The 23,518-nt window shown below is 27.4% G+C and overlaps 1 long non-coding RNA gene across 1 annotated transcript in view; it reads right to left on the bottom strand.

Moving 5' to 3' along the window:
* LOC142328965 (uncharacterized) overlaps positions 1 to 18,860 on the bottom strand; it is a 43,730-nt gene extending 24,870 nt beyond the window's left edge. The window contains exons 1-2 of the long non-coding RNA XR_012757390.1: positions 18,377 to 18,860; positions 14,666 to 14,763 (exon numbers count right to left, since the gene is read on the bottom strand). This is a non-coding gene — a long non-coding RNA (uncharacterized LOC142328965). The remainder of the gene's footprint in view (positions 1 to 14,665; positions 14,764 to 18,376) is intronic.
* Between the last annotated feature and the right edge of the window lie 4,658 nt (positions 18,861 to 23,518).

Genomic DNA, 23,518 nt, shown 5'->3' with positions numbered 1-23,518 from the left:
TCTATAACGTATAACTATGTATAAGTACACAATCAGTAAAACATTCTTTATTATTATCTACGTGATTTTTTTTTAAATGTGTAACATTTATTTTCATTTATTTTTTATTTAAAACTTTTTTAATAAATAATTCAAGAGGTTATCTTTTTCTAATATTTATCACCAAATGTACTTATGACGGCATAATTTAATAAGTAACAGAAGAATGGATTGATAAAAGAAAATTTCTTGTTTAATGACTTATTTACCTTTAATAAATCATGATCTTTTATGAATATCAGTCAGCATGAAGATAGAATTATTTATTTTGTATTTTCACATTAATAACGAATTAAATTAAATTTATTAACCAAATGAAACATGATCTTATTTTTTACAGCTTGGTTATCACAGCATAGTACATTTCTTATGTTGGATAAATTTTTAACAGTTGTATATGTATCAATAAGTTTAATGATTACATTCTTAACTTTAGAAGAAAGAAACTGCATTTTATAAAAAGCATAAAGGTTCCATAATAGAAAAAGTAGACTCATTTTGCTGCATGTAGACCTAAAAAATATATATATGTTTCCATCAAGACTTGTGGGCTGACCAATTGACATTCATCAGCTGGTTTTGAGTTGATTTCTTTGTATTTTTTTCACTACCATATCATCCATCACATCTTCATTTAAATACATGTAGAAGCTTGTAGATGCATTTAAATACATGTAGATTTTGATCATAAAATTATAATAAAAAATAGTGTGTTTGGTTTTTTTTTAAATTTGAAAGTTAAAGAGTTATTTTATTCCAATGTGATTTATTTAGTAGTAAAAGTGACTTTTAGTAAAATAGAAATGTACTTCACAACTCAAAAAAAAAAATCAGTGGTAAGTGCATAACATCTGAATTCTAGCATGATTAACGCTGGAGAGTTTAATGATGACATGAAAAAGCACATATAATTCACACAAACAGTGCTTGCTGTTTGATTTCGCTCCAAAAAAAGCACCATGTCATTATTTTCACCTCATTATAAATTTCATTATTTTGAAATTCAAAATGGAAAATATTCTATTCATTCTTTCCAACTTTAATTTTTTAAGTGTATAGATATTTTCCTAAATTTTGTTATAAAAACAATCTTTATAATTATTTAATATGTACTATATTTTATTTTAAAAATTTTCGAAGTATTACCCGAATCTTGTTTAGCTTGGCATGTTGATATGCAACAGCAGATTTGGCTAGGAGAAGAAAGTAACAAGAAACCACTTCACTTCTCACTTTCTCTAGTAATCCTGGCACAGTACATTTATTATTCTTGGGAATGAGTCATTTTTTCAGTGCTGCCTTATAGTAGATGTCAAGATGCCTACAAACATCATGGTTATGCGACATAATAAACAAAACAATTTTTGTTTTGGTACAGTAAAAATGTAATTTATAGTGAAATGTTTTTTTAAATAAACTATCCTTTAAATCTAATGTAGGATCACCAAGGTTGTGTTCTATTCTAGTGTAGCTGAACCTACCCAAAATAAAATAATCCATAGCCTAATTCAAGTTTGATTAAAGGTTTATTTACCTGGTTTAAACTAAAGTCTAAGTTAATTTATACTAAACGTTTTTTTTACCTGGATATGAAAACCTATGTTAGTAGTGTACATTGTTCATTTTGATTCAGTTAAGAGCATTGTATGAAAAATCATTAGCCTAAGCTGCATAAGACTAACTGTTGAACAAGTTGGACTTACAGCCTTTCATGAAAAAATTCATTTTAAATTAAAATAAACAAATAAAATGACATACAGTAATAATAAATGTTGATTTTAATTTTAAATATCATTTATTCACCTTGTTTCATTGAGAGGCTGTATAACCTTAAAGTAAAATTAATTAAAAGTAAATTAGGAAATTTATATTATGTTTTTTAATAAATATTTTTCAAGCCATTTTGTATCAAACAAAGATATAAGTCATTCTGAAACAGTCTTTGTACTAAATGTACGTGACATCTTTTAATGAATCTGCCATTTGTAAAACTAGTGGCTGGATTTTAAATTGGAATTTAAACATGTAGATAGATATCTAATACAAGATATAACATAACATCCATTATGCTGCAACATATATGACTACATATCTAACTACACATTTAAATACCAATTTAAAATTCAATCAGTAGTTTAGCTGTTTATAATATTTCAATTACAAATAAAACATCTTCAGTGAAAGAGTTTTTTAATATTGGAATGTTTCACTGTGAGTGTATGTAAATACTTATTACTTTGCTATACTGTTTTAAAAATTCTAAGTCGTATTTAAATAGTATAATATGTCATTTATTATAAAATAAAACATATTTATTAGCCCACACAAAATCATTTCGCTCTCAATTATAGTTACACTTACTTTAGTATTTTTTTTCTAGTACGTTGTTTGTTTTGTTGTACTTTGTAATTTTTTTTAAATAGGATGTATTACATAAAATTAAGTTAAACATCAATTAAGTAACATAAAACAGAAATGTGTATAATTTTTGATAGTGTTGAGAAAATTATATCTAATATTACATTAAACATATTTTTGTAAAAAAAAAAAGTATATACATAATAAGCAACATAGAAAATTGTATTTTAAATATAATTATTTTATAAATAGAGTACTTTTAAATCAGTTTTATGTAATTATAAAGCACATATATATATATATATATATATATATATATGTTCAATACCTTAATTAATGAATTCATTTTGAATCAGTTATCACACCTAATTCACATTCAAGTGAGCAGAAGAAATAGCAGGCAGATGGAGTAAATAACAAAGCATTACAACAATCAAAAAGGCCTTGGAATAATGCAGGCACTATAAGGAATAAAATTTTGAAACACAGACAAAAAATTGAGCTATATAGAATGATACTTCTTAATCTAAACAAATGAGGCAAATTCATTTCTAGGAAAACAAGAATCAATCCCTAAATGAAGTTCTAAGCTTTTTCTTAAAAATGTCTTTATTTTCCTGCCAAACATTAAATACTGTCTGACAATCTTTACATGTTTGTGCTGCCTTGACAGTGAACTAACATGAGTTACAAATATTCTATAATCTCTAACCAACATATCTGAGTGAGGAACAAATTCAAAATCTAATTTTGAAAATTTATTTTGTAGAGCTCTCTAATAAAAGTAACAGATCAAAGTTCTTTTTATAGTTAAACAAGGTAAATCCATTTGTTTGTGGATTGCTACTTTATCACTGTTTTCTAATTTTTAAATTTAAAATCCATCCTGTTACAAATCTATTCATAAACTTCAACTAAAACAATGTTGATAGAAACTCACTATTTCAAATAATTATTGTACTATAAATAATTTCTAACAAGAGGTAAAATTATTTGTAATTATAATTAAAATGTAATTTATAAAAAATTAGTTATTAATTTTCATACTTTTGACTTTCAACATTGCACATAAATATAGCAAATCTGTTTTATTACAGTTAGTAGTACTTGTAACATAAACCCCATTTACTACCGTCTATTGTATTTAAATTGTATTACAGTTTATTCAATTTTTAAAAGAAATTGGTAACTGTACATATTTAAATTTTTTTCTTCATATTCATACATATTGTGTAAATTACTTTTTATATATAAATCTTTTATCAACAGTTACAGCTGTATTTTTTAAATGTTAATTTTTTTATTTAGCAGTAGTACAAAGACAAAACCTTTTATTAAAAAAAAAATATATATATATATATATATGTATATATTTAAAATAAAATTTGTTTATTATAAAATTATATTTTAACTACATATTGTTAATTAGTACTTGCCAAGTGTTTTGTTTAATATAAAATGCAGTGCCTTTTAAATCAGTTTGTTGTTAATTGTAGACTATTTTCAACAAAAAATTACTAAATTATAATTGTTTAAATATTGCAGTTAAAAATAATATTTAATTTTTTAACATAAATACTATTGTTGTTACATATTGTTAGAGTAAGGATGTATTATTTTTAATTAAATGTCATTTTTCATTAAGAAGAATAAATATGTACATATTTTTTTTATTTACTCATATTAAGCAAATTTTAATCTGATACAAATCATATATCTAAACTTTTTTTGGTTAAATTAAGTCTCTTTAAGGCAGGGTACACAGAGGAAGATAACAGTTACAATGGATGTTTATTTGTACAGATGTCGCATACAACTACTAGTTAATTGATTTTAATTAATCAACATCAGCTTACTAAATTTGTCCTTTAAATTTATTACAAACTTATGAAAACCACAACTATAATCAGTGGATGTAAATCCAGAATTAATATAATCTTAATAATGTAATTCAGAATTAATGTAGCCTTTAAGATGTCTTAAATGCTCTATATAAAATGTAGACATGCACCAAAAACAGCTGAAATGTGTAATCTTAGTTGTATCAAAAATTTTCAGAAATTATTATGAAGTTATTACATTGTTACAGTCATGCGATATCACATTTATCCAGAATAGAACTAAATTATTTTAAAGTGCATGAACTGACGTACTTTTAGTACACAGAATATAAGCTCATGTGTCCCCGGCCTAAAAAAAATTTATTTAGTTTATAATTTGTATATATGATGTCTTAAAGAAAAATATAGTTTACTCAAATAAAAATGCTCAGTGAATAATTAAATTTATGTTATATGAATGTAAATAGTATTTTCCTTCTTTATTAGTAATGTAAGAATTATTAAACAAAAGAAAAGATTTAAACCTTAAATTTTTTTCAACATTTTCTCCCCTTTTTTTGAAAAAAAGCTGTAAAAAATAGGTAATACGTTCTTTTTTTTTTAATGAGCTATGATGTTGTGCCATATTATGTCATCTAAACTGCTTTGAATAAATTAAAAAAGAATGAGTACTGTATGGCAACATTATAGATTTAAAAAAGCGTGTTCCAAATTAATGATAGAAAATTAATATGAATATATGCAAATGATATAAAGTAGTTATTCACATTACTTTGTTTTAAAAATATTACATCAATCATCTGCCAAAAAAAAAAAACAAATATTTAAATTTTGGGGATTCAAATTTGGACCGTTTCATCTCGGTCAGTTCTTGGAAGAACTGATCTCAGTGAACTAGTCTTTTAAAGTTCAGAAATGCTTGGATTTAACAGTGACCAGCAGTATGCTCAAGAAGTACATTATATTAAACACCATTGAAGGATGGTGATTATTTGTTTCAAATAATAATAGTAGACTAACAATGACATAATTTTCCAAAATTTAGATTACTCAAAACTTTTGGTCACAAAACTTAGCAAGATATTTATTTATTACATGATTTTTTTAATAGAATTTCAGTACATCTTTAAAAATTAAATCTAGGAAACATTACAGAGGACAGCTATTCAAATAAGAAAATCAAAGCAGAAGATATTTCTGATAAAGAAAGAAACTAGCTAAACTTTAAAATTTTCTTAGATAGGAAGGTAGATTAAATCATCAGCAAATCACCATTTGTATGTGTGTGTGTGTGTTTTGTTTTGTTTAACAGTTATACTGTATTGTTCTAAGTATAAGCTAATGTGTGTTGTTTTTTTTTTTACTTTCAAGGCAGAGTGGTAGCATCTTTGCTTTTCATTTGAGATTCTGCATTTAAGTCCTGGTCACTAAGGAATTTTTCTAATTTTACAAAAAATTCATTCGATTACCATCCACGAACAGCTGTTACAGTGTACCAATCAAAATAAAAAAAAAGACAGAAGTTAATTGCTACTGAGCTTCCTTTCTTTCATCAGTTATAGAAATTCAACATTTATCATAGACATTCAACTTGTCTAATTCAGAGATATTGTTCCGAGGAAACAAACTGTAGATATTTAATTACAAAAAAAAAATATTATTAGTTTAATGAATGTGTATAATTTATCAAAGTTATACCAAAACATAAAAATATTAATTGGCAAAAATATAGATCATCTATTTTTTATTTTGTTTCGAAATGGAAATTGAATTTTGATCATAGATAGGCTTACCATATTTTTTTGGGTCCAACCCAGGACAGTTAACCGAAACATTGAATTTTGTTTATTTAGTTATATTTTTCACTAGATATGACTTTTTTCAGAAATGGTTTGTTAGTTCGTTTTAATTACATCATAAAATTCACAACAAGAAAGTTCTGAATTAATTTTAACATTTAGCAGATGTTTAACACTAGATACTGAAAATCTACCCCTTTCTGAAAAAACTCTCTCAACTAGAGCAGATGTCCCAGGCAAAGACGTCGCAAACTCAACCATTTCAGAAATATTGCAACATGTAATATCAGTCTTTTAAACACCTTAAAAATTGCTTTCCATTTTCTTCAATAATATCTGGTACTTTATCAGAACTTGAACCACAACCTACCCTTTGGTTTTGAATTACCTGGTTCAGCAATGTACATTCGTCAAACAGGTCATCAATATTTATGTAATTTTTTATAATTTCATTAACAACTTGTGCACTCTCTTAAATCAGACCAGGTAATTTCAGTTCGTAAATTTATCCACTGAAATTTTATCAAAACTGGTTCTCCACAACTCTAACTATTGGAAACTAGAATTATAAAAATTGTCTACGCTTGAGAAGAATTTTTGTTCCTGACCATCATTATTTTCTTTTAGAGTGCATAGCAATTGACAGAAGATGGTATAAATTTGTGGGTTTTTCTTTCCTGAAGTTGGCAGATTAATTCAGAATATGTCTGAAGAAGTAGCTTCCAATTTCAGAACTACATAATTAAATAACTGACGAGTACCATATAAAAATTTCAAAAACAGTTCACTTTCTAGATTTTCAAAAAAATCAAATAATAATTTTGGGCATTTGTCACAAGATAAGATTTATGGTTTTAGGCCATCAGAAATGAAAAGAATTCTTTCTATTGCAGGTAACAATCGATGTCAGGGCTTGCTCCAAGATTGGCTGAGAGATGTACAGCCATAGAGAGTGTTTAAAAATGCGATGTCGAACATATAGGTCTAAAATTAAAAAAAAATCCTCACCAGTCAAAACATTCTCAAACCCGAGACATTTTTACAACACTGGACAGTACTAAAAAACCAGGATTGTCCAAGCTAATCCTGGATGTATGGTAAGCCTAATCACAGATCTTCTATTTGAACAAAGCATGTCCACTTTATACATGTCCCTGCTTGATAGACTATGTTAACTGCTTTATATTCAATCTTATTAGAACATTACCATCACTAATAATGGTATATAATTTTTCAAATGTTCACTTATTCTATTTCTAAGAATGCTAAGTTGTCATTTTCAGCAGAGTATAGTTGTTCCAATTTTTTAAGCACATAACTCATAAACTCAAATCATAATCATTATAACATTGTGCATTTACATTAAATGCAAACTGTTTTATGCTGTATTATAGTTTTTATTAAATAAGTATAAATCTTATGGTTTAAAAAGCCTCAGTTTTTAATAAAATATATATAAAAGAATATTCAATATTCAAATAGAGCAAATGGAAATTTAAAATAAATCAGAGATAAATTTTCCATCTGACAGCGACAAAATTATATGTAAAACTTAATTTTATGCATTCAGAGTTTCCAGTAGTTTTGGTTTTTAGAGACAGATGAAAACGGTTCATCAACTTGTTAAGAACATTTTAAAACTTATTAGTAAAAGAAGTTCATAAATAATTATTTTGTAATATCTTCTAATATAATTTTTAAGTGTAGTTGAATTTGGAATTTTTTTTTTAACAATTAATTCATTACACTAGCCTAAAGCTTGTGTGTGGGAGTATGAAATGTAAATTTTGTATTTAATAAAAGTGCCATGCTTGACTGGGATTCGAACCCAGGATCTTCTGGATGAAAGGCTGATCATAAACCCCTCTACCAAAGAGGTTAGAATAATATGATAGTTTAGAATTATAATTCAAGGTTGTTATGATGATATAATATTCTTTAATACCCTTGCCCAAGGCAGTTGTCTGTCATGGATCACCTATTCTTGAGGTGACCCTATGTAAAAATAAACATAAATAAATAATAATATTGTATTAATTGATTACTAAATGAAATAGGTATACTCATTAGATAATTTTTTTATTTATAGGACATAATAAAATAAATCCATGGCAGAGTGGTAGCGTCTCAACCTTTGATCCGGTTGTCTCGGGTTTGAATTCTGGTCAGGCATAGTATTTTTCATATGCTACAAAATTTCATATTCTCATATACAAGTTACCTAACAAAATAGAAATTTTGCTTTTCTCCTGCACTAGCCTCAACTAATAAATAGTTAGTTGTTAACTGATTAGGAATTGCAGATAACATTTCATTATTAAAAGAATTATTGATCAAAGAGAAAATCTAGGACAAAATAAAACAAAATCATAAAATTTAACAGATTAGAATTTATGACATGGTGGCATATTTAAAAATAAGAATTATTCTCATTATTGAATTTTTAGCAAATAATTTAAAATTTTAATATTCAATATTTCTATTATTACATTCTAGTTTTCCGATAACAGATATTCAGTGCAAGAGTGATAGATAAGTAAAGGTTAATAGTTTGTTTTTTTCCCCTTGTTTTTACGGGCATCGACTGCTAGGGTCATTAGCCTTCGTCACATTCTTTAAAAGAAATTGGTATCACCATCTGGATCGTCATATGTAAGGATGTAAAGGGCCCTTACATTTTATTTAAAAGCACAAACTTCACAAAATACATTAAGACAAAAACAACAAAGACAAACACAACACTTATGTAAAGGGCCCCAATATTAAAAATTTAGATAAAAATCTCAATGAACATGAAATTAAAAAATATATGTCTATACAATACCATACCATACCATTATTCTACCTGTCTCGTTTATTAATTTGTTTAAGCACCCTCGGGGCGACAAGTACCGCCGTGAAGCAGCATATGCCGTGGCAGTTGACTCCTTATAAACAGGCTACAGGCATCCATTGCGCTTACCCATAACCTCTCGCCCTCAGTTTACCCTTGAGGGTCCCCCATGCCATCATTGGACACACCCCGACTCACTGCTCTTGAATGCAGCCAGGATGGCCTAGGCAAAAGGGCTACCTCCCGTCACTGTCATCTTTCCAGGACTTGGGCAACTGACTAATCAAATCAGTATAATATTGAGTGATTTCTTCACAAATTGAATGATGTTGCAGCCATAAAAATTAAGTAATGTTAAAAGAATTTTATTTCAACAGGACTACTGTCAGTCAGATTTTAATGAATCCCAGTAAAAAATTCTGTATTTTTTCTTATACTGTATATTGATCATTAACTTGTACTGACTAGTGCCCATTTTAAATGACTTGTGGTTACTGTTTAAATTACTTGTTTTTTAGTACTACAATGCCTGTGGCTAATGAAATAAAGCTGATTCTATTTGGACTAGCAAACTGTAATATATGGTGTTTATGTAAAAAATCAGTGCAGTCACAGTGAGTACGCTGAAAGCCATAAGTATATTAGCATACTATATAACTCATTATTATATTTATAAGTCAAGGGGTAAATCAGAGCAGTAGTGCCATATTTTTTTCTTGCATGTAAGATAAACATTCTTTTTGAAAACAACTACTAGCATACCAGAAAATTATTTTTTATTTTTTAAATTTCTATCCACCTAGTAGTGTTCTACTGCATATAGTCAGCTGTTTTATGTTGTTTTCTTGCACATTTTTACTTTAGGTTAAAAATTTGAAAGTTGACAGTATTTGTAGCAGGTGAATTTAAGTAAAGGGTTTAATAAAACCCATAATAACCCTTAAGGGTTTAATAAAGGGTTTTTAAAAAAGTATTAAAGTGTGTTAAGATGTGATCTTTTTGTGTATATGTAGAACATGAAGGCTGTTGTCAATTTTGGTATATTTCTGTCCATGAGATTCTTGATAAACATTACAGAGACTACTATTTAAATTACTTATTTTTACTAATATACTATCAACAGCCAACAAAAACCATTACATTAACAAAAACATCTAACTATGTTTTATATTTTATAGCGTTATGAAATAGATTTCAACAGTATAAAGTATCTATAAAATATATACCCATATAAATGTATATGGCATACACTCCTACACAAAATGTTTAAAAATAAATACAAACATTTATATAAAAATAATACATTGCATTAGCATACCTAAATGAAGACAAAGAAAAAATAGCCCAAAAATAATTTATTTATTATAATTTCTTTTAATTAAATATTTAATTTTTCCACTAGAATTACAAATGAAATGTTTTTGGAAAGTAAATTAAATAATACAATACAAATAATATTGTAAAAATTAATATGTAATAATAAAATAATGATATAATTATAGAAATTAAAATAAATAATAAGATTAAGTAACAATTTAGAAAAATTATATAAGTTAATAACTAAATTATTACAAAATCTTACAATTATGATTGTTTGAGTTTCTTTTTTTAAATCAGTTTCAAGGCTTTATTTTTTAACTCTATGTTGATTCTTATTTAGTTCATCTTTCTTTCTTTCTGTGTTGTGTTAGTTTCCTTCTTCCCAAAACTGACTGAAGATTTTCAATTTTTTATTTTTTTATCTTCTAGTATGCAATTTTATCTTATTCTTGCACTCTTCAAAGATACTATAAAATTCTAAATCAAATTTTTTAGTCCACCAATATGTTACTGAATTCATTAGTTGTCTTTGAGTTACTGGGAATTTTTCTTGCAAATTTTCCACAAGTAAAATTTTATTAACAGAAAAACAAATATCCACTAAGGATAAGATAAAATCAAAATAATTTTAACAACCCACAAGAGAGTGTGATTAATTTAATTACTTTTGGGGCTGATTAATTATTTATCAGCTCTAAAACCCATCAACATTTCTTTTACTTCCTACTGAATCAAAGTATGATTTAAAGTAACTTTTAGTATTTGAAACAATTGAAAATTTGATTTTTAATATACATTCTTTACATATTCTATATGAGATGATTAGTGATGTATTTCCAAACATTTCACAATTTTTGTTTGGCAATTCCTAGTACTTCAGAATCCAAACAAGAAACTGTATGGAGGATTGTTTATTTGAAATAAACTCAACTATATTTTCAGTTTCCATTAAAAACGTTTGGCACTCCACGAAAAATTTTAGTTTAGAAACTGTCTATTTAATGTGATGTTTCTAGGAAGTTGAAATGGATTTCTTAGCTCAAAAATCAACATCTACATTTTTATAAGCTTTAAAAATATAATTTTTATTTACACTTAACACCTTCCATTTAGCTACAGCTTGACAAGAAACAATAACAATGTCACCAGATTTTCAATAAACTACTGTAAAAATTTCTTTGCAGAGAAGAAATTTCTTAAAAATTTCCAGATATTTGGCCATTCATGCTAATATTCAGTACTTCAATTAAATCAAGAGTTTGAGGAAAACTTAAAAATGTTCTGCTGTTGTTTTGTGCATGAATACTGAAGGAAACAGCTCATGTCAACCTTATCTTCAATCATATCCTAAAATGTAATAAACAAATCGATCTGATCTTTATTTTGCAATTCATCAAATGCTAATCACTTTTTAAATTACTTAAAAATTTCTTCTGGATACAGGAGGTAATGCTATAATGTAAATTGGAATTATGGTTAACTGGATCCATTTGGAAACCCATTTTTAGCAAGTATACTAAGTGAAAACATTTTCTGAACAAAAAGTACAGTCTTCACAAGAACTGTAACTGTCTACAATAGATCAAATACCACCAAATTTTAGCAGCTGTAAATCGTTTCTATATTTTAAAACTGCAAAGATGTTAATTAGTTTGGTTAACTCCAAAACTTTTTTCACCAGCCAATTGCTGATTTGATGCTGTTTTTGTTTTAAGGTTTCCTGAAGAGATGTGAAAGACGACAGGTTGATTGATTTAAGAATTTTACTTTTTTGATTAAAAATGGCACTAACTAGATATTGTTTTTTAAAATATACACTGAATTTTGAAATGATTTTTTTTTTACAGTGTAAACCTGTTTTAAAAGAATTGATTTTTACAATCTCTTTGCCAATTTGGGACATACATCTGGTAAACTTATCAATCATGCAGTTTTGAGACTTGTTTTCTTCAACATTGGTTTTCATCTCAATTTACAAATCAGTCTAATCCCCCAAATTCTTGAAAACATACAAACAATATACTTACCCTCAGATTCATGTAAAACATCATGCAAAAAGGTAGCGGCAAGGATGTAGGCTGACACGGTTTTTGCATATATCAGTTATTTTTCAGAATAAAAAGGGTTTGTTTTAATTTAATTCATCTATTTTTAAATTATATATTTTCAACATTATTTTATTAACCTCCACTGTAATCTCCAGTTTAACTTAATATAACTGAGGAGGTTAAGCTTCTAAAGTTATAATTTAAGTTAGAAAATGTTTCAACACATTTAGTCAAAATTAAAACCAACTTTGGTGTTCTATAAGAATCTCAAAAAAGAACCATACCTTAACGCATATGAACATTATGAAATAAAAGAACTATATCAATGATTAAATAAACAACTTCTTGATTAAATATTTCCTAATTTAAAAAAACCTGTCAGCAAAATCAGGGTGTGAGAATGGCAGCACCAGTCACTGAAGATGGTCACAGGGATGACTGAAAACATTTTGAGCAATGGTATTATAAATGTTTTACTTATATCACTTCAAAAGTTTATATTGTTAAAATATAGGTAGTTTTCAAATGTTGCATACTGTGCTGTTAAAATTTATATTTAATCTGCTGTCTATTTAAATACAGAGTACCCAGGCTAAAATTATCCAAAAATAACACCTTATATTAAGAGAACCTGCTAATACATTTTAATACATACAGCAACTCGCCAAGTTTTAATGTAGGTTAGTCAAGTTCGTTGTGTGGACCTTTTGTAGCTCAGCAGAAGTCTAGACAATAATCTAACTCTTGCCAGGTGTGTAGGAGCTCTGGAGTTTTATTAGACAAACAGCTTCAACAGTTTTCTATTTTAAATCATCCAAATTTTGAACTTTTCTTTGGAACACACAGCTTTTAATAAACTCCCAAACAAAAAAGTCCAAAGGAGTGTAACTGAAGATATAGGTGACCATGCAATTGGACCTCCTTGTTCAATCTAACATCTGGGGAATGTTGTTCAAGAACTGGTAATGTCTCGATGAAAATCTGTTGCAGCTCCATCTTGTTTGAAAATGAAGCCTGCTGGAATTTGAGGAACAGTAAAGTTTTCAAGATTGTCGAGCTACATATGTCCTCTCACAGTGGACTCCATGAAAAACAAAGAACTGATGATGCCATTTTTGTGCAATCCTAACCAGACATTGATTTTCGATGTATCTCTTTCATTTTCAATTACAGTACGGGGGTTTTCAGTACTCCAAATTCGAAAATTGTCTGTTATCTTTCCCCCACATATGAAAGGTTGCCTCATCACTAAATAACAATGTATCAAGATAATTAGGATTGTTTTTGACATGATGCATTACCTCTGCAGCAAACTGATATCGCAGGTGGTGATTATTTGGCTTAATGTGATGAAGTAATTGTAACTTGTATGCTGACAAATGGAGCCGCTTATGAACAGTGGAACAAGAATTTCAGAGTCCAGTGCGTCTTATTTGGGCGGCTAGCTCACTTTTCTTTTTTTTCGAGTCCGGTGCGTCTTATTTGGGCGGCTAGCTCTTTTTTTTTTTTTTTGTCGAGTCCGGTGCGTCTTCTTTGGGTGACTAGCTCACTTTTCTTATTTTTTGAACAAGAAGTTCATAACTAGCCCACCTAACTGACTTTCCAGGACTGGCAGTGAATGCATTGCATACACAATCACAGTCCCATCACTAACTGAATCTTTTGGATGATTTCCAGTTTGTGAAACCAAGCTTTTATACTAATGATTAATTATTCCATTTAGTTCATACAGCCGTTGAACATTTGTAACTGACTGAAACTACGCTAATCAAAGCAAGTACTGAATTTTGTGTTATGGGGTCCACATCTCGATTGACTACTACTGACTACAATTACATTGTAAGTCAGCTTACCTGCATGTGTATTCCACTGACTTTCAGAGTATATAGAACAAATCTTGGGAGATACTTCCTGTCAACTGAATCTGTGTTTAAGAAATTACGACTGGTTTTCTAAACACAGACCAGTACTTTTGGATACCTTTAGCCTGAGCATCCTGTATATGTAATATTTACATGTATGAAACAAGCTAATTCTTATTAGGTAACAGACAAGATTAGACACATGCAAAGTTGTCATTGTTTTTTATTGCAAGATTATGTTTGTGTTTTTCAATTAGGTGACAGAAAATTTCTTCTTAGACCAGTCTATGTTAAGAGAGATAAGTTTTTACAATAAAGCAATAATATTTGTAGGGCTGAACAACAGAGTTATGGTTATGTAATGTGTACTACAATTTTAAGAATTCTGTAGGATTTTTAAACTTGTTCAGATTACTTTGAAACATTTTTCAATAAACAAAATGTATTTTATTATTACTTCAAGAAGTACAGTATTATATTTTTGTAATCTGTTACATCAATGGATTTAGGTATTAAATCACCTAATGTTTTAATATGTGTGGATTTTCAGTGACTAAATACTTACTGCATGTTGAAGGTGTATTATTACATAATATAAGTCAGTCATGTATGGTATTATATATAATCCAGTGCTTAGAATCCAATTTCTGCAATCTAGCAATTCTGAAATGTTAATAAACACCATTATTTTAAAGGCATAATTTTGTGTTGAAAAGTGTATTTTTTTAGTTCACTGTCAGCCACCTACCCATCTTCAAATAGATTCTAAATGGTACGTTACATTTCCTTTAGGGAAGATGAGTATTACAATCTAGGAATTTCATTGCCAACTTTATTACTTATAAAACCTCTATCTATTTCTCAAAATTATTCCATTATGTTTCTATATAAATAATCCACATAAAATTCATAAATTCAATAATTTAAATTAAAATTCTTACTTTTAATGCATTAAAATGTTAATTATAATTGTTTTAAAAATATAATTTTGGGAGATGTATACCATTCATTTAATTGTTTCCTAACTTCTCAAAATTCTCTATTTTCCTAACTTCTTGACTTCAATTTTTTGTATAAGTGAATATTTGTGCTACGGAATCACCCAGTAGTTAAAATTTTATTGCCTCTTTATTACACTTCCTTAGACTAATCAAACTATATTATGATGATACTAGGTGAATTGTAATTCTTATCTCCTGACAACAATACACCAGCTTGTAAATATTTCAAGGAGTATCATCCTAAAAATTAAAGCATATCAAGAAATGACAAAATGCCAAATCAAAGTTTAATAACAAACTGGTTCCCACACATCACCAAAGTTAAACAAGTTAGTTGCAGTTTACCTACAAGTTGTCACCATTTATTAACAAGCAGCTAATGGCTGTAAAAGCCAATCACATTTTGTATGAAAGCTGTGAAAGAAAAATATCATAAAATTACCACCAACATAGTGCTGACAGTGAGTTAACAGAAGTGAAGTTAACATTTATTTGTAATCAAAATTTCAATAAATGGAACATAATATTCAAATTATTTTCTTCTAGACTTTTTTCCTGTAATGTTAGGACTTTATGTTCCTATCTGTATTCATTTTATCATAGCAGTTAGCTCCAACTAACTAAGTTAACTAAATGTATTGATTAAAAGATGTCATAACAGGAAATTTTCATTTTCATCTCACAAAATAATTGTATCCTAACCAAGGAGGGTTTTTAACCTTCTTCAAGAATACGAGTATATTTATTAAACTTTTTCTTTAGAAAATACAAATAGAATACACCTACTGTTAATTTCTATTAAATTATTACACTTTCTAAAGGTGATCCATACATTCTGTTATCTTTACGTTAATTACTTTCATAGTATTTAATCAAAACACTATCTTTCATTAAAAGCACATTCTATTTTCAAAATTATACAATCAGAAACAACATTTATCTTGTTATAGAATCAGCATTGTGATATTAATACCTCAATTATATATATATATATATTTTTTAATTTATAAAATAATTTAATTTACTCTAGTTCTAATACTGTTATTAATTATTAAATAAACAAATTTATAAATACCTGTAAAGTGCTTATTTTAAATTATACAAGTGTTCAGAGAGATCTTATATTTCCCATTATATTTATCCTTTCATATTCCATTAGTGATAAGACAATCGTTATAATCATTAGTTAATTAATATGAATTTATATCAATTTTACTTATATTTAAATTAATAGGAAATTAACAGAAGGAATTCATTTTCAATATTTTTTTTGTTTAATATTAACCTGTACTCAAAATATAAATTCTCAGATGTAACATGAAAAAAATCTTACTGCATATCAATAGTGAAAACCTTGAGTTTTTACCCAAAATCTTTTCTTTGGGTAAAAATTTATTCACTGCCCTAACAAATAAATCTTATTTATTTGGCAATACTTAAAAATATTTATTCTAAAAATATATGCCATGTGTAAAATCTTTTGGTAAACATTTTATGTAAATCTGCAATAGACAGATTTACATATAGTACAGGCAGTATCTGTTTTGGGTTGGACTTTTTCTATACGATTGGTAATTTTTGCTTTAATATCTCCAGAACATCATCAGAAATGATCACTTTGATATGTGTCAATTGAAAAAGGTGTGCTTAAATTTTTATTAAACAAAATGTAAAAAAATCGCAAAAATATTCTTTTTTTTCTCCTTTTTCCCTAGATAACTCAATAACTGTTCAATTTAGAGAAAAGATCAAGAGAGAAAAAGTTTTGTAATTAAATCTTACACACAATATCATTGGTTGCAAATCAAAAAATATGTTATTACTGATGCAAAAATAGTAACTGTCGAAAAAAAAATAAAAAAAGCACAATTTTTTGGGAATTTTTTCAAGTACTTATATATTATACATAGGACCTACAGATTTTGCCTCAAAGAACGTTTTGATATGATAAAACAACACGCCGAAATTTCAACAAAACCAGTCAGACAATTTTTGCACAATAATTTTTCAACTCTATTAAAAAAAATTTGATTTTTCAAAATTGTGTAGAACCAGAAATAAGGCCTCTAGATACTTGACAATTTAAATACATATAAAACAGCACTCAAACATTTAAATGCATTTTGAAAATTTTAAATCAGTTAACCTAGGAAATTTTTCAAACATACTTGCAATTTTTTTCATTTTAAACTGACACATACCCACAAATACAAAAAAACATATGCTAGCACTACCCACAACAAAAGCAACCTTTGTTAATCGCCTTGTAAAAATAACAAATGTATGAGGATGGTCTAAAAAGTAACTTATGTTTGTGCCTAGCATGGAGACGGGTGGAGATAGAGCCGCCATCTTAGCGTCAAAACATTTCTACACTCAGTATGCATCAAGCTGTCATAGCATGTGGACTGTGATTTTTCTACTTTTTTCATTGTAAATTATTGAAATGTGCACTTCAACAGAAAATCCTGCAAGTTGTGAGGTGCGTTCAGTGATTAGGTTTTTACTCGCAAAAAACCTCAAACCAACTGAAATTCATTGGTAACTTTGTGAGGTGTATGGGAATAGAATAATGAATAAAGGTGGAGTGGAGCCAGGCAGTGGTGAATTCAGTTTAAAAATGGCCGCACCAGTGTTCATGATGAGGACCGCAGTGGTCGGCCTAGCCTTGTGACTAATGAACTGACAATGAAAATCAACGATACAATTTTTGAAAATCGCCGCATTACGATTATGAAACTCTCGCTTTATTTCCCCCTTATTTCACAAAGTTTACTGGATGAAATTGTATCAGGGAAGCTTGGTTATCACAAGTTTTGTCCAAGATGTGTGCCAAAAATCTAAGGTGGCAGATTTCTACAGAGAAGGAATTGAAAAGCTTGTGCATCGTTATGACAAATGCCTCAATTTAAATGGTGACTATGTAAAAAAATAATTTAAGATTGTCCCTTTCAAATGTATATAATAAAATTTCTTTTTTTTATTTGGTTGGTTTTTTATTTCAAAATGTAAGTTACTTTCTGGACAGCCCTCGTACATAACACAACCATACATAACATGAACATCTTCAAGTACAAACTAAACTAAAAGAGGATCAAGAATGGTTATTTAAAATGGGTATATGAAGTTGATAAGTTTAATAGTTTCTACTATATATAAATATATATATTTATGTATATATATTTTTTTTAATAAATATCATTTACAGTAATTAAAATATATATTATCTGTGTGTACATATATTTCTCTTAACTAAATATTTATCATGTACGTACTTATTTGAAATAAAATACTCTTCTTCATAACGTATTGGCACAATATAACAAACTAATCTTATAATAACTACATAAAGAAACACAAGTAACTAACTGAACAGAAAAAAATATTGTCATTAATAAAACACAAAATAATTACATGATAATAAATGCGATTAATAAATCTCAGCAACTTTATAATTAACAACCATTTTTTTTTTTTTTAATTAATAACAACTTACCAAATATGAGTAAACAATAAGTAATAAAAATAATGAATTGTCATGCAACTAGGAGATCAAGAACAAAAGCATAAAAATAACAATTTAAAAAATAAAAACTTAAAATAAGTAAACGTAAATGATTATTCACAACTAATTAAGTCAATTTATGCATTAATTTATATTATATTACACACATGTTGTTATATAACATTTAACATTTTAATATGAATAGTAACTAACTCAACAGTTATCAGTAAGTACACCTTAACAATGCAGTATTTTAAGAAACTTGTATAACAGTATAATAATATATGCAACCTAATAATGTACTTGTAGTATAGATTTTACATAAATAATAAGAACTACAAAATTAATTATCCACTTTTTAAATGTCAAGTAAAATTTACTTTGTTTAAATTAATTAACATAAGTTATACGAAGCAAATTTTGTTTATGTGATTCAAATTAGCTGCTTAACTGAATCAAAGCAGAATTATATAATCCAGTCAGGTATTACAATAAACTTTTACCTATGTCACCAAGGAATCTATTTGTTTTTATATCCAAAGGTGATCTGGTTACATTGAGTTCCTTCCCACCCCCTCAAAACCGCCTCTATTAAATAATAAATTTATTTAAAAATGGCAATAAAAAAAAACAAAAAAAACGCCTCATTATAACTTCACTCTAATATAACTTAACATATTAAAATCCCACAACTTATAAATTCATAACAATTATATCCCACACCTCTAAAACTTAAAAAGTTGTGGAAATATCACACCTTCATAAAAAAAATAATTATTTGATATTCAGTACTTCTACTTAAAACACTATGATGAATAATGCTTCATAACTGAAAAACTTGGTAATGGATTTTTTGAGTTATAATAAAAAAAAAGTAGATCTTTGCCACCATTCAAGTCCTAGTAAAGTCAGTTATTTTTACACGGATTTTAATACTAGATTGTGGATACCATTGTTCTTTGGTGGTTGGGTTTCAATTAACCACACATCTCAGGAATGGTCGAACTGAGACTGTACAAGACTACACTCATATATATCATCGTCATTCATCCTCTAAAGTATTATCTGAACGGTAATTAACAGAGGCTAAACAGAAAAAGAAAAGGAAGATCTTTGCCACCAGAGTTCTAAAAATAATTTTTTTTGGATTTAGTTAAATGCATATCAAATAAACTGCCTGGAAATTTTTTTAAAGACAATCAAAACAAACTTAAAACTGACAGTAGATTCTATGCATTCTTTATGAAAACCTGACAGTATATTTACAAGATATTATTTATCCTTAGACTTGATTTCAAATAATATTTAACTGGATTATTTTTTTATTTTTTTTGTAAGATTAATGAGATATAAAGATTAATGTGACTATAATGCAGAAAATGAGTTTATTTGCTCTACCACAAACCACAGCAATAAAATGACAAAAGGAATTTTGGTGAGTAACATTATATGAAAACATTATGAGGATGGTCAAGAGTACCCAAACCTATACCACATCTTAACACAAAGTCAATAATGTAATAGAAAATAGATGAGTAACTAAACGTCATAAAGATATTACTCAGGCATTTCAATTAACAGAGTGAGATCAATCATAAAAATTCATTAAATTAAAAGTTGCTAAAGTAATTTACAAAAAAGGTAATTACTAGATACTCAAAAAATGTCAATAGTCAAAAGAAAAAGATAAACTTTTGAAGCTGACTGTTCCTTTATTTGACAAGCCTTTGTAAATATCTAGAAAATGCTTCCTCAAGAGCTGTTACTGTGATAAGATTTGGGTTTATCAATCAAAACTTAAAACAAAAAGGCTTTAGAAGGATGTGGATTCTGAAAGTTTTTACTATCAATTCTGTCAGAAAAAGTAGGGCAATAATAATTTTGAGAATGAACAATATCATCGTGACAGATTTCTTGAAACAGACTCCATACAAAACTACATCAATCTGATCACAAACTTCTATAAAAAAATTGTTTAAAAATTGGCAAAAGCCATTCTCTTATAACTCCGTATCATCAGACCTAGCACTAAGTATTTCTGTTTTTGATCTGAAATTGAAACAATATTTCCCTGGATCAAGCACTGAACTATTCTGATGTAATCATTGCTGATGACAATGGTTGGAATAACTGGACAAAGGTTTCTACAACAGGACATGTAGATGCTAAAAGATTGATGTGCTATTGAAGAAAGAATTAAGTTAAAAAATGATGACAAGTAAATAGGTATGACAAGTACATGGGAGTATGCTATACTTGCTAATAGTACTTAAGCTTTTTAACAACCCTTGTACATTATATTAAAATTTTAAACCATTTATTTCATGTAATAAGGATATCCTTAAAATGAATCAAAAATATCTACGTTCTATTAAATTTTCATAAAATTATACTTTGTTATTTCATATTTATTAAGTTTCTGTAACATTATATGAAAAAAATTGTCATAAATGCACTTTTTCTTTTAAATATAGGAACCATTGGAAACAAAATAAATGTTATTTTATATTCTGAAAATCTCCACTTAAGTTATTCAAAAAAGCTAGTATTTTTCTAATTTCAAATTCTTAGGACATCTGAAAATGGTCTTCCTGGCACAGAAAGTTTGGAAATTATATATATATGTATGTATTAATTTATTTAGATTAAATCTTTTATAATCCATTTTTTCTTTTTCCTCTAAGTTAAATAACTATATATAATATGATATTTTTTCAGCCTCTGCAAAGTATAGAATTAGAGAACACTCTTAAATTTACTTTTTACAATCATCAAAACATTTTCGAGCCTAAGCCTACCTTCAGTGATATTTTTGTTTTATAAATTTTTGATTTGTTTATATTTACACATTAATTTTATTAGCTTTTTACATTTTATTTTGTAAAAATTATTTGTTAATAAAATTTAAAAATATTTTTAAAATTTAGAACAAATATTTATTCAGTCAAGAAAATGAAAAAGTATTGCTACCAATACTATACAATGTACTTTGCGGAGGCTGAAATAGTATTATATTATATTATATATATATATATATATATATATATATATAATATAATATAATACTATTTAATATATAATATATATATATATATGTATAAATAATCAAGCAGTAATCAAAGATGAAAAGAGAATGTTTCACAGTTATTAAAAATAAGGAGAGATTCATTATTTAATTAAATATTAATTTTTTTATATGCATTATTTTTTTGTCGATATCCATGGCAGAGAGGTAGAGTCTTTTATCTGGAGGTTACAGGTTCGAATTTCAGTCAGGTATGGCATTTTTCATATGCTACAAAATTACATTTCCATATCCCACGTACAAGCTTCAAGCTTATGTGGCAAAATCATCAAGCAGAATACTGCCCTTGACAAAGAGAATAATTTAAATTGTCTACATATTAAAAAGAATACTTTAATATATATATTTAATATTACACGAAAATATAAACCACTAAAATACAGTAAATAGATAAGATAAACTTACCATATTAATTACAAAATTGATTTTTACAGGATCCCACGCTTTCAGATGTTATTTAATTCTATAATTATATGAAAACATATTCTTTTTACAATTTTCTAATTTGTTGAATTTTTGTAATTTGTTAATACGTTTTGATGTAATTAAAGAATTAAATAACAACTGAAGAAAATTGTCCGGTGAAAATTGATTTACAATTAATATTGAGGTTTAACTTATCTATTTACTGTGTTTTGGTGGTTTATATTTCATAAAAAATTAAATTTTATTAACACAGTGGTCAATATGTTAATGAATTATTTGAATTTTCAAAAAATGACTAATGTATAGAATGATTTCAAATTGGACAGCAATCTCTCGGGAGATGATTCTAGAGCCAAATATAAGAAAAAAAAAGTTCATATAAGCATAGATCAGAAAACAGTTTGTTAGAGTTTCACCTCATGAAATATTTAGCCCTGCTTTCTGCTCCTGCTGTGAAATTAAACCATACTAGAATTCTTGGGGTACAAATTGAGGGATAAATTTGGTCTTCCTTATAGTTTTTGATCTAAGAAATTAAATGAAAGTGGTCCCAAACCTCTAATATTTTAAGAAAAACTGGCTAAAATAAGAAAAATGTTTGTTGGAAAATACACATTTTTAGGTTTGGAATAAAATATCTTTGTTAATTTACGAATAAAAAATAAAAATTTCTAGTTAACTTTGTAGAGAACTTAATTCTGAGAAAATTGATGTACATAACATCTATTAAAATTAAACAAATTTGAGAAGTTCAATTTTAATTAGAAACAAAACACACAAACTGGATCAGAAAAGTGATACGATTTTAGACAGAACAATTTACATACAAATGTTAAAGATTATAAAAATAAATTTGAAAGACATCCTCTAAAACACATTAAAGATTTCTACTTTTTTCATAGGTTGGCAATAACAGCTGATTAACAATTAAATTTAGTGTCTAACATTTGAATATTCATCTGAATGTTTGTGTTGTTACTGTTTGGTCAGTTATTCACCATGGCTTATACCAAAAGTCTGTTTTCATTTGGAGTTGATGAACATGTTAATAAAAGTTGGCTGCTGTGCTTGAATACTGGAGAAATTATTCAGATTGAAGAGTACCATATCATAAAACATTTGATGCTTTGGAGAGGAGAGTTTGAGAAACAGGTATGCTTAAAACCACAATGATTCAATGTTGGTTGTGAACCTTTTTTGAGAAATACCAATGCTGAAGAAGCAATATTGAATGTGGTATAATTATCTCCATCTCAAGCACCAAAGGGATATCACATCACTTTCATGTTTTGCAATCAAGTGTGGGGCAAACTTTATGGGAGTAACAAGTATACCCATTCCACATAACATGTGTACAAGAGATACCAGCACCTAATTTTGATAAAGGATGAAATTCTGTCG

Source organism: Lycorma delicatula, chromosome 8, assembly GCF_047948215.1.
Source record: "Lycorma delicatula isolate Av1 chromosome 8, ASM4794821v1, whole genome shotgun sequence".
In the NCBI taxonomy this organism is placed as follows: domain Eukaryota; kingdom Metazoa; phylum Arthropoda; class Insecta; order Hemiptera; family Fulgoridae; genus Lycorma; species Lycorma delicatula.
This window is presented reverse-complemented; position numbering and strand designations above follow the sequence as displayed.